General features: G+C 37.0%; 1 protein-coding gene across 5 annotated transcripts in view; it reads left to right on the top strand.

The window, feature by feature from the left end:
- Window positions 1-13,629, top strand: part of SPATS2 (spermatogenesis associated serine rich 2) — a 197,271-nt gene that overhangs the window by 37,157 nt on the left and 146,485 nt on the right. Inside the window, exon 1 of one of the 5 annotated variants that reach the window (XM_037846129.1) lies at window positions 2,951-2,979. The exons of 3 other annotated variants lie outside the window; for them this stretch is intronic. The gene's annotated coding sequence lies outside the window, so the exon portion shown is untranslated. One more of the 5 variants, XM_037846130.1, reaches the window with a different exon arrangement.

Here is a 13,629-nt window from a genome sequence, read left to right as displayed (position 1 = left end):
GCACTTTTGGCCGGCTGCTTCAGAATGCTGGAAGCCCAACTCTGATTGGCAACCATTGTTTCAACCTCCTTTTGGCAAAAGCAGCAGAGGAGTCGTAAAGCAATACCCTTCCTCAGAACTATGGAAAGCAGTTAAAGGGCTGCATTTACTGGGTAAGTGCTGAATCAAGAAAACACAGCTTCAAAGAGCCATAGGAGAAGCTCCTGGCACCCTTATTGGCCCCTACATCATCTTCTCCCCAGGGCAATGTGGAGCTGACTGGTGCTCCCTTTGGGGTCCCTGGCCTCCTTCCAGCTGGGAAAAACTGACCTAGGAAACTCCTATCCCAGCTTGCACTGTCCTCCACCCTCCCAGAATTTGTCCTCAAGGAGAAAGAGCTTTGGATGGGGAAAGGGGTGTAAGAAACAACTGAATTTGATAGCTAGGGACAAAGCCTTACCAGCTTTAAGTCCTTCCATGGACAATCTGGGAGAGAGAGAAGGTCTGTTTCCTAGGGAGTAGAGGGGACATAAAAATTCCTGTGAACGGGAATTCCTAAGGCCTTTAGTAAACCCAAGCCCAGGTCAAGACACAGGCTCAGAAAAGACAGGGAGGATGCTGAACTTTGCATTTGGTTTTGGACTGACCTTGACTGGAGGGTCAAACTCTGAAGGAGAGTACCAGCCAATGCAAAGCCAATTTGCAAAGACTGTGAATGGTAATTTTTGTATTGGTGTGTTTTGATTTTATTAGCTCCTGGCACTCAAGAAAATTTCTGTCATATCACTAGCTGAATACAGACTCAAGAAGCAGACAACTCAGCGCTGAATCCCACAGTTAACATTTTAAAATATTAAAATGTACAGTGTTCAACAAAAGATTACAAGACAAAGAGGAAATGATGGCCCATCCAAAGGTTGAGGATAAAACTTCAGAAAACATCAGTGAGGAAGACCAGATTGGACATACCTGATAAGAGTTTAAAAAAAAAAATGATCTTCAATATGCACAAGGAGGTGAAGGAAAATACAGAGAAAGGATATCAGGAAAAGAGTGAATGAACAATATGAGAATGTCAATAAAGAGATAGAAAATTAAAAATTGAATGAAAAATTCCCAGGACAGTTTGAACAACAGATTGGAGCTGGCAGAAGAAAGAATCAGTGAACTCGAAGACAATTGAAATGAGTTAGGCTGAGGAACAGAAAGAAAGAAGAATTAGAAAAAGCAAAAATAGCCTCAGATCCCTGTGGGACACTGTGCTTGTTTGAAGCTATTTTGTACTCCAGAAAATGCCATGTTCTTTTAATCCATCCTTGCGGGAGCTGACCTATTGTGGGTGGGATCTTTTGATTAGATTGTTTCAATTGAGATGTGGCCCATACAGTTCAAGGTGAGTCTTAATCCTTTACTGGAGTCCTTTATGAGAGGATAAAAGACAAAGACATTTGGAGAGAGCTTAGAGAGAGAAACGCCCTGGAGATGCTAAGAGAGAACACACAGATGCTCAGAGAGAAAGCCACTGGAATCAGAAGCTGAAAGCAACAAAATCCAGGAGCAAAACTGTGTGCCTTGCTGTCTGAGAGAGGAACCCAGGAGTGAAGGACCAGCAGATGCCGGCCATGTCCCTTGCTATCTGACAGAAGAACCCTGGATGCCAGCAGCCTTTCTTCAGAGAAGGTATCCCCTTGTTGATGCCTTAATTTGGACATTTTCACTGCCTTCAAATTGTAACTTGTAATTTAATAAATCCCCATTGTTAAAAGCCAACCTATTTCTGGTATATTGCATTCCGGCAGCTTTAACAAATCAAAACACAAGGTGACTAGGTATTGGCCTACCCTAATTTAAGCCACCAACTAGTTTTACTCTTTCGATCTGTGCTCCAAACTAGACCAGAGACCTTTCTAAAATGCAAATCTCATACCACACCCCTCCTTAAAAATCTTTTAATTAATCCTTTATTTCTCTTAGGATAAAGTTTAATCATAGGCTATAAAGCCCTCAGCTTATGTTCCATTGTATGAATGTACCATAATTTACTTATCTGATCTTCTAACGGTAGATGTTTGAGTTGTTTTCAAACTTTTGCTACTATAAACAATGCTATAGTTAATAACTTTGTGTATATTTCACAAGGACAGACATATAAACCAAAGGAATCAAATTGAGAGTTCAGAAATCAACATTTATGGCCAACTGAATTTTGACAAGGGTACAAAGTCCACTCAATTGAAAAAGAATAGTCTCTTCAATAAATGGGGCTGGGAGAACTGGATGTCCATATGTAAAAGAATGAAGGTAGACCCCTTAACACTGTATACAATTCACAATGGATCAAAGACCTAAATATTAGAACCAGAAGTATAGCCCTTCTAGAAGAGAACATCAGGAAGCATCTTCAGGATTTTGTGTTAGGCAATGTTTTATTAGAGTTTTCATCCCTTTGAGTGCCACCCAGATCAAGATAGAGAACACCCTCCCCGCAAAGTTCCCTCATTTCTGTTTTCAGTCATCACACACTCCTATCCTGAAGTAACTATTACTAATGACTTCAACCACCTGAGATTATTTTTTCCTGTTTTTGTACTTAATAAAAATGGAATCATGTAGTATATACTCTTTGAGTCTGGCTTCTTTGCTTAGTATAATGCCTATGAGATTTATTTATGTTGTTGTTCATAGCATTGGTTCATTCTTTTTTTTCTTTTTTGCTGGTTAATATTCGTTATGTGAATATAGCACAATTTGTCTATGTATTCTCTTATTGTTTCCCGACTGGGACTTTTACGAATAAAGCTGCTGTTAACATTCTTGTTTGTAGACATATGTACTTGTGTTTTGGGTGTATGATTAGGAATAAAATTACTGGGTCATAAAGTCAGCATAGTTTAAATTCAATGGGAAATTCCAGACAGTTTTCTGAAATAATTGTATCATTTTATATTCCAGCCATCAATATATGAGAATTCTAGTTGGTCCACATCCTCATCAAACTTGGTATTTTCTGTTTTTAAATTTTAGCCATTCTGGTATGTGTGTGTAATTTTTATTTTGTATTTATGTGATGAGTAATAATATTGAATTTCTTTTAAATATAAACTTAATATAATGTTTAACATATAGGAAATGCATATGTTATAAGTGTACAGCTTCATTAAATATTACAAAGTGAACATGCCCATGTAACCTCCATGATCAGGGGTACTCTTTATTCATTCATTCAGTTAGCCAGCAAATCTATTGCATATTTACTATGTGCCAGGTACTGTACTGTTCTCATGAAGTTTACATTCTATTGGGGGAGATGGACAATAAACACTTAATATAATGCTAGGTAGTGATGAGTATCGTAGATAAAACAGAACAGGATAAGGGAATAGAAAGTTTCTGGGACTGTTGTTTTAGTTGGGATAGTCAGAGAAGGATTCTTAGAGGAGGTAACTTTTGGATTTGTTAGGTTTGGAGCATAGTATTTGCTAATCATTTTGTAACTGAGAAGTAAAGAATGAACATAATCATGATTACTGAATCATTATATAGATTTTTTTTCCTTCTAGTATATTATAGAATAGCCAAAAGTTAATACCTGAAATTACTGAATCTAGTCTTAGCCCAGTTATACTTACTATTGCAATGGTTATTCTAGCCTAGTCTAAGCCCTGTTTATACTTACTATTGTGATGGTTATTCTAGGCTAGTCTCAGCCCTGTTTATACTTGCTATTGTAATGGTAACTACTCCATCTCCCCTTGTTTGAATCCATAAAAAAACCTAAACTCCTTAGATTTGGGGGGACAGATTTTTAGGCTGAGAGGCCATCTAATCTCCTGTTTTGCGCGTAGCAATAAACTCCCTTTTAGAAACCCTGGTGTAATAGACATGCTGTTATGTGCATCAGGCAGAGAATCCCAGTTTTTTTCGGTGTCAGTTTGGTTATGGGAATGGTAAAAATGGGAGTCAAGGATGATTGCAAGGCTTTTGGCCTCAGCAGTTGAGTGGATGGTTGATACTATATACTGAGAAGGTGAAGACTTGGGGAAGTATAGATTCGTGGTAATGGATAAAAATCAAGAAATTGAGTTTGGAGAAATTAAATAGAAATTCTTTCCCACTTGAGCAGTCAGCATTCTTGACCAAGGATCCTACTGATGCTTGGAATGTCTACTGTTTTTTTTCTCTTCCTCACTACTGCTGGGAACACCTGGCCTCTTTGCTGTTCCTTGTGTCATTCTGCTGACATTAGATTCCTGAGATTCCATTCTCAATTCCTTTCCCCAGGAGTAAACAAGAGTTTCCATTTCTGTTGCAGAATTTTCATCTGGATAAGCTATGTTCCTAATATCCCAAGTTAAAATTCAGAATATGTTTACACAAAGATAGGTTTTTAACTTTTTTAGATAATTTAAACTTCCTGAAAGGTTCCAAGAAAGGTACAAAGAATTACCCCATATGCCCTTCATCACCAAACTGTTAACATTTTGCCACATTTGCTTTATCATTCTTTCTTTATATATACATGTTGTTGTTATTTTCTGAACCATTTGAGAGTAAGCTATAGACTTAATGCCCCTTTGTCTCTAAATACTGTAGCATCTATTTCCTAACAACCAGGCCATTCTCTTATATAATGCCCTAAGAGTTCTCAAAATCTGGAAACAAAACATTGATATAATACTGTTTTCTGATCTAAAGACCTTGTTTCCATCTTTCCAGTTTTTCCATTCATGTCAGTTGTAGCAGTTTGTTTTCTCCTAGTCCAACATCTAATCCAAGATCATTCATACAGTTAATGTCACTTTAGTCTTCTTTAATCTGGAGCAGTTCTTCAGCTTTTTTCAGTTTCATGGTGTTGATATTTATGAAAATACAGGCAAGTTATTTTGTAGATTGTCCTTCCACTTGGGATTTTCTCCTGTTTCCTTATGCTTAGATTCAGATTATGCATTTTTGGCAGGCATACTATCTTTAAGTAATGTTGTGTCCTTCTCAGTAAATCATTTCAGGAGCTACATGGTATTGATTTTCTCCCACTACTGGTGATATTAACTGTGGCCTCTTGGTAAAGGTGGTTTCTGCCAGGATTCTCCACTATAAAGTTATTATTTCCTCCTTTGTCAAAAATAGGTTTTGTTTTTTTAAAACTTACTTAAGAAATACTTGTATGGTGTTTACTCTGTATCAAGTACTGTTCAGAGTGCATTACAGATATTAATTCATTTAAATTGTGTACTAAGCATTTATTTTCTTAATTCTGTAGTTTGGTTGCAATGTGTCTTGTATGTTTTAAAAAACTTTTTATTTTGAAATACTTTCAAACTTAACAGGACAGTTACAAAAATAATACACACCCCATACAGAGAACCCCACATACTCCTTTCCCCCCAGATACCCCAATCCACCAATTTTAATATTTTGCCACATTTGCCGTATCATTCTATCTATCCATCAGTCTGTCAGTCCATCTATCCATGTATGTCTATTTCTCAATCTGTTTTTCTGAACACTTGATTGTAAGTTGTATACATCATGTTAACTTGAACATTTAATACAAATGTGCATTTCCTAAGAACAAGGATATTTACTTATGTGACTACCGTAAGTACAGTTACCACATTCAAGAAATTTAGCATTGATATAAAGTTTACAAGCTATGTTTCTTGTTTTTCATATGTCAAAAAAATGTCCTTTTGTGTCTTTTCGTCTCCATTATTAGATCCTAAGACCATGTATTGTTGTATTTAATTGTCCTTGTTTCTTTAGTTGCTCATTCCTTTTTTTTTTTAATTGTTGGATCATATATACAACATAAACTTTCCCATCTCAACAACTTGCAATCATACCATTCAGTGCGATTACTCATATTTACACTGTTATAGTACCCTCAACACTTTCCATTATTAAAACTTTCCCATTTCACCGGACAGAATCCCTATACCAATTATGCAGTAACTCCCCATTCACCCTTCCCCTTCCCCCCTACCCTGGCAATCTGTACTCTAATTTCTGTTTCTATGAGCTTACATATTCTTTGATATTTTCTTTGTGATTACCATGGAGCTTAAATTTAACATCTTAAATCTGTAACAGTTGTTTGCTTAGATAGCAACTAAACTTCAATGTTATATACAAACTATGTTCCTATACCCCTCTGTCTCACCACCTTTGTGTAGTTTCTTATCACAAATTATATATACAGTATGAGTCCAAAACCACTCATTTGTCATTACATTTTATGCATTTGCCTTTTAAAAACTGTAGGAAATAAAAAGTGGAGTTATAAACTAAAATTTCAATAATATTAGTGTTTGTATTTACCCATTTTGTTATCCTTTACTGACGATCCTTATTTCCTCATGTGGCTTCAGTCTTGTCTAGTGTCCTTTCCTTTTTTTTTCTTTTTTTACATAAATATTAAAAATTTATTTGTAACATAAAAGGAAATAAATTTTTAATACATAAGTCTTTTATTCAATAAATAGATTAATGATATAAAGAGTAAAATAAATTAACAGCTCACAGAAAAAATATTCACAAATAACTGTCAAAGCTGGAAAAATGCTTTAAAACCAGTGATGGTTAAAGAAATAGAAACAAAAACAATTAGATTCCAGACAAAAAAAAAAATTGAGTAATATACTATATTGAGAAAGGTCTGGAGAATCCAGTCATTTCTAAACATTGTTTTTGGAGTGTAGCATGATTGTAGTGAGACTTCTGGCTTCTGATTTTCAAGAAAGAGAACAGGAAAATGCTAATCCCCTTAAGAGCTTAAGTCCAAAACTGTATCTGCTGTGCATCTGCCATATTTTATTGGTTAAAACCAGCGCAGGACCAGCCCAGATTTAAGGGGATAGAGAAATAGACTCCAGCTGTATATGGGAGGATAACAAATAATTTGCAGCCATCTTTAGTCTTCTCTTCCTCTCTCTTTTTTTCTCATTTCTTTATTAATTTTATTTAAGAACTTTATCAGTGCCTCTTTTTGGGCACAGTCATTGGGAGACTACAAATTTGGGATTAGAGGGACACGGTTTCCACTTTGTTCCTTCTTATACTGCTTGGATTTTTAAAAAATACATGTTTTATGTATTTTTAAAAAGACAACTTAATCTGTATTTGCTCATATGGGAACCTCCAATGTGTCCTATAAAAAAATATGGAACAGTATATATAGAATTCCTGTATTTATCAAGTTATGGATATGGATGCCTCATTTATGGATATGTGTATGTATGTAACAGATAGATGAAAGAGTGATGTGTTCTCAGTTGAAAGTATGACCAACACATAAGCAGTGGATTAAGTCCTCACGATGTGGAGTTTTAGTATCTTCAGCAAAATTATTGCTGTGATTTCAAACTAGTGTGCTGCAAAAGATCAGTGAACCCTTATCTTCTCGTGGTGTTACTATATGTACACCATAGAGGCCGATAACAGCTCAGAACTCTGTCTGACTCAGACACAGCTCATTTAAAACAGAGGGATATAGTCCATAGATACACTTGGATACTTTCTAGACAAATGATAAGACTTGTATCTCCATTACTGGGAATTTAAGCTTCTGTCTTAAAGATAATTCTGTGTGCTTCTGGTGTGAGAAGTGAATGTAGGTCTGCAACAGAGTCCTGAGAAATCCACGTTATAAAATTCAATAATGAGTAAGGCGTTTTCATGCCTGTGTCCTCTATGCCTACAAACTACAAAATGGGCAATGATGTCAGTCTTATTTGCTAAATGAACTTGCTGTTGTTCTTTCCCTTCTCTGTCGATGGTCTCATATGCTTCTCAAAGACTGAAAGTGGGTTGTAATTCTTGTCTTTAATCCCTGAAGCTCCAGTGCTTCTGGAGGACCAATGGGAATTCCTTAAGGACTTAAGTTCACTGGTTTCAAAGGCTAGAAGTCCGACATCTGGGTCTCAACAGGCCAAGCTTTCTCCCTGGAGTCTGTAGCATTCTGTTGCTGGCTTGCTGCAATCCTTGGTGTTCCTTGGCTTGCATCTTGGCCTCGATCACATGGTCTCCTCCGGTGGTTTCTCCTGACTTCTGACTTCTACGTGTCCTTTCCTTTTAACTTAAAGAACTCTCTCTAGCATCTCTTGTCTAGTGCTGATGAATGCCCTCAGCTTTTGTTTATCTGGTAATGTCATGGTCTCTTCCTCATTATTGAAAGACAGTTTTGCTGGATATATTATTCTTAGTTGGCAGTTTCTTGCTTTCCGCACTTTAAATATGTCATTCCTTGCCTCTATGATTTCTGAAAAATTGGCAGTTAATCTTATTGACTGTCCATCATACGTGACTTGTTGCTTCTCTCTTGTGGCTTTTAGAACTCTCTCTTTTTCTTTAACATAGGACAGCTTGATTATATACTGCAGCATGGGTCTATTCAGGTTAATACTGTTTGGGGTTCATTGAGTGTCTTGGATGTGTGTTTTCCTGTATTTTGTTAAATTTGGGAAGTTTTCAGCCATTGTGTCTTTGAATATTCTCTCTGCCCTTTCTTCTCCTTCTGGGACCCCCACTGTGTGCATATTGGTATACTTGATGTTGTTCCACAGGTTCCTCAGGCTCTGTTCACTTTTCTTCATTCTTCTTTCTGCTACTCATACCGGATGATTTCAGTTGTCTTATCTTAAAGTTCTCTGATTCTTTCTTTTGCTAGCTCCAGTCTGCTGTTAAACTCCTCTAGGGAATTTCAAATTCCTGTAACTCTGGTCTTCAGCTCTATTTGGTTTCTTTTCATAATTTCCATTTCTCTATTGATATTATATTTGTGTTCATCTGCTGTTTTCCTGATTTCCTTTAGTTCTTTGTCCATGTTTTCCTTTAGCTCTTTGAGTACATTTAGTAACATTTTTAAATGTTTTTGTCTGGTATATCCCAGGTCTGGTCCACCTCACTGATGGTTTCTAATGCTTTAATATACTCCTTTCCCTAGGCCATGGCTTCCTATTTCTTTGTATGTTTTGTAACCTTATGTTGAAGCCTGAATAGTTGTTTTTTTTCCTGCCTAAACAATGTAAATTTATTGGCTCATGGTTTTGAGGCTAGGAGAAGTCCTAAATAGAGGTGTCAGCAAGGTGATGCTGTCTCCCCAAAGTCTGTAACATTTGCTTCTGACTGCTGGAAATCCTTGGGGTTCCTTAAGCCTGGACATTTTGATATTTTAATGTGTTGTCACTGGAATTTGGGATCTAAGGCATACGTTCCTTAAGCTTGTATCCAGCTAGAGTTATGACAGAGGTTTCCTTGAATGCCAGGAGCTAATAAAAAAGAATGATTAAAAGAAGGAAAGAAATAAAACACCTTTCCTAGTCTTTGCAGATTGATCTGTGTAAGCACTTCAGGGCTTATCCATACAGTGAGATTTGAGAATATCTTGAGGCCACAGTGTAGGGGCACCCTGGTCCTTTCTGTGCAGGCATCCAGTCTTGGGTATGTACTTGTGGCCCTTGTAATTCCCCCATTTCCATGGATATGAATGTCCCCTCTCCCCTGGGAAACAGTTTCCTCATGGACCTGGGCACTGCAGCAATCCTTTGGCCCAAGTATCTACTTGACTGTTCTCTTACAGCTTTCTGTATGAGAGCTCCTTGAGCTCTCTTCTCTAGGCAGGGCAAGTTCTGGGACAGTGAGTCCCTCAGGCCAACCCCAGACATACTGGGCCAGACATACTACCTGCCCCCAGTATGTGCACAAGTGTTACAGCTGTCTTTTTACCTTTTTGACAAAGTCCTTTGAATCACAAAAGTCTTCAGTTTTGAGGAGGTCCCATTTATCCATTTTTTCTTTTGTTACATGTGCCTTGGGTGTAAAGTCTAAGAAACCACTGCCTACCACAAGATCTTCAAGATGTTTCCCAACATTTTCTTCTAGGAGTTTATGGTCCTGGCTCTTAATGTTTAGGTCTTTGATCCATTTTGTATATAGTGATAGGGGTCATTTTTCATTCTTTTGTATATGGATATTCAGTTCTCCCAGAACCATTGTTGAAGAGATTGTTCTGTCCCAGTTGAGTGGACTTGGTAGCCCTGGTCAAAGATCAGATGACCAAATGCACAGGTCTATTTCTGAACTCTCAGTTTGGTTCCATCGATCAATTTGTCTATTATTGTGCCAGTACCATGCTGTTTTGACCACTGTAGCTTGGTAATACGCTTTAAAGTCAGGAATTGTGAGTCCTCCAACTTCGTTTTTCTTTTTCAATATGTTTTGCTATTTGGGGTCCCTTCCAAATAAATTTGATTATGAGCTTTTCCATTTCTTCAAAGTAGACTGTTGCAATTTTGATTGGGATTGCATTGATTCTTTAAATCCATTTGGAGAGAATTGATACCTTAATGATATTTAGTTTTCCGATACATGAACCCAGAATGTCCTTCCTTTTGTTTAGGTTGTCTTTGATTTCTTTAAGCAGTGTTTTGTAATTTTCTGAATACAGGTCCTTTACATCCTTGGTTAAATTTGTTCCTAGATATTTGATTCTTTTAGATGCTATTGTAAGTGGATTCTCTTTCTTGATTTCCTCTGCAGATTGCTCGTTACTAGTGTATAGAAACACTACTGATTTTTTGTTGTTATTGATCATCTTGTATCCCACCACTTTGCAGAACTTGCTTATTAGCTCTAGTAGCTTTGCTTTAGAGTTTTGGGGACTTTCTAAATATAGGATCATGTCATCTGCAAATAGTGAAAGTTTTACTTCATTTCCAATTGAATGCCTTTATTTATTTTTCTTGCCTAATTATTCTGGCTAGCACTTCTAGTACAGTGTTGAATAACAGTGGTGACAGTGGGCATCCTTGTCTTGTTCCGTATCTTAGAGGGAAAACTTTTAGTCTTTCATCATTGAGTATGATGTTTGCAGTGGGTTTTTCAAATATGCCCTTTATCATGTTGAGGAAGTTTCCTTCTATTCCTATCTTTTGAAGTGTTTTCATCAAGAAAGGATCATGGATTTTGTCAAATGCTGTTTCTGTGTCAATCGATATGATCATGTGGTTTTTCCATTTTGATTTGTTAATGTGGTATATTATATTAATTGATTTTCTTGTGTTGAGCCACCCTTGCATACCTGGAATAAAACCCACTTGATCATGGTGTATAATTCTTTTAATGTGCTGTTGGATTTGATTTGCAAGTGTTTTGTTGAGGATTTTTTTCAACTATATTATTTAGAGAGATTGGTCTGTACTTCTTTTGTAGTATCTTTGTTTGGCTTTGCTTTTAGGGTGATGTTGGCTTCATAGAATGAGTTAGGTAGTATTCCCTCTTCAATTTTTTGGAAGAGTTTGAGCCAGATTGGTAACAGTTTTTCTTGGAATGCTTGGTAGACTTCACCTGTGCAGCCATCTTGTCCTGGGCTTTTCTTTGTTGGGAGTTTTTTGATGACTGCCTCAATCTCTACCAGCTATTGGTCTGTTGAGGTCTTCTATTTCTTCTGCAATCAGTGTAGTTTGTTCCTGTGTTTCTAGGAAATTGTCCATTTCATCTAAATTTTCTAATTTGTTGGCATACAGTTGTTCATAGTATCTTCTTATGATCTTTTTTATTTCTGTGGGGACATTAGTAGTGTTCACCCTTTCATTTCTGATTTTATTTATTTGCATCTTCTCTCTTTTTTCTTTGTCAGCCAGGCTGAGGGTTTGTCAATTTTATTGATGTTCTCAAAGAATCAACTTTTGGTTTTGTTGACTATTGTTTTTGTTGTTGTTCTCAATTTCATTTACTTCTGCTCTAATCTTGGTTATTTCTTCCCTTCTGCTTGCTTTAGGATTAGTTTTTTGTTCTTTTTCTACTTCCTCCAAGTGTGCAGTTAGGTCTTTGATTTTTGTCTTTGATCTCTTTCTTCCTCAATGTAAGTGTTTAAGGCTATAAATATTCCTCTCAGCACTGCCTTTGTTGCATCCTTTAAGTATTTTTTTTTTTTAAAGAGGTTGTTTCTTTTTTATTCCCTATTGTCATGGCACCACCAGCAAAACCACCTTTTTTTCTCCCCCCACAGTATTCATACGCTCAGTGATCTAAACATTGTATTTGTCAGTCATCCAGACATTATATTCTTCAGGTTTTGGTTAACTCTTTTTTTAAAAAAATTCACTTTCATTGAGATATATTCACATACCATACAATCATCCATAGTGTACATCAGTTGTTCACAGTACCATCCTTTAGTTGTGCATTCATCACATTTGCATTTGACTGCAAAATCCCTTAAGTTTGATATGTCATATTCTTGTTTTGTTTCATTTTGAGATGTTTACTGATTTCTCTTGCTATTTCTTCTTTGACCCACTGATTGTTTAAGAGTATGTTTTTTAACCTCCATATATTTGTGAATTTTCCAGTTCTCTACCTGTTAGTGATTTCCAACTTCATTCCATTATGATCAGAGAAAGTGCTTTATATAATCTCAATCTTTAAAAATTGACCTGTTTTGTGACCCAACATATGGTCTGTCCTTGAGAATGATCCATGAGCCTTTGAGAAGAATATATATCTTGCTCTTTTGGGGTGCACTGTTCTGTATGTGTCTGTTAGGTCTAGTTCATTTATCATATTATTCAAATTTTCTGTGTCCTTATTGATCCTCTGTGTTTATGTTCTATCTACTGATAAGAGGTGTATTGGAGTCTCCAACTATTATTCTGGAGACATCTATTACTCCCTTGAGTTTTCCCGTGTTTACCTCTTGTATTTTGGGGCACCCTGGTTAGGGGCATAAATATTTATGATTGTTATTTCTTACTGGTGGATAACATTCTTCTTTGTCTCATAACATTTTTACATTTAAGGTCTATTTGTTTAATATTAGTATAGTGACCTCAGTTCTTTTTTGGTTATTGCTTACATGGAATATCTTTTTCCATCATTTTACCTTCAGCCTATTTGTATCCTTGGGTCTAAAGTGAGTCTATCGGAGAGGCGGGGCAAGATGGCAGACTGGTGAGCTGTATGTTTTAGTTACTCCTCCAGGAAAGTAGGTAAAAAGCCAGGAACTGCGTGGACTGGACACCACAGAGCAATCTGTCTTTGGGCATACTTCATACAACACTCATGAAAACGTGGAACTGCTGAGATCAGCGAAATCTGTAAGTTTTTGCGGCCAGGGGACCCGCGCCCCTCCCTGCCAGGCTCAGTCCCGGGGGAGGAGGGGCTGTCAGCTCCAGGAAGGAGAAGGGAGAATTGCAGTGGCTGCTCTTATCGGAAACTCATTCTACTGATTCAAACTCCAACCATAGATAGACTGAGACCAGACACCAGAGACTCTGAGAGCAGCCAGCCCAGCAGAGAGGAGACAGGCATAGAAAAAAAAACAACACGAAAAACTCCAAACTAAAAGCAGAGGATTTTTGGAGTTCTGGTGAACACAGAAAGGGGAAGGGCGGAGATCAGGCCTTGAGGCGCATATGCAAATCCCGAAGCAAGGCTGATCTCTCTGCCCTGTGCACCTTTCCTTAATGGCCCTGGTTGCTTTGTCTATTAGCATTTCAATAACCCATTAGATCTCTGAGGAGGGCCGTTTTTTTTTTTTTTTTTTTTTTTTTTTTAAATCCTTTTTGCTTTTTCTAAAACAATTACTCTAAGAAGCTCAATACAGAAAGCTTCAAAGAATTGAAATTTGGGCACGTCAAGTCAAGAGCAGAA

The sequence above is a fragment of the Choloepus didactylus genome, chromosome 8, assembly GCF_015220235.1.
Source record: "Choloepus didactylus isolate mChoDid1 chromosome 8, mChoDid1.pri, whole genome shotgun sequence".
In the NCBI taxonomy this organism is placed as follows: domain Eukaryota; kingdom Metazoa; phylum Chordata; class Mammalia; order Pilosa; family Megalonychidae; genus Choloepus; species Choloepus didactylus.
The sequence above is the reverse complement of the archived record's forward strand: the minus strand, read 5'-3'. Positions and strand labels throughout refer to the sequence as shown.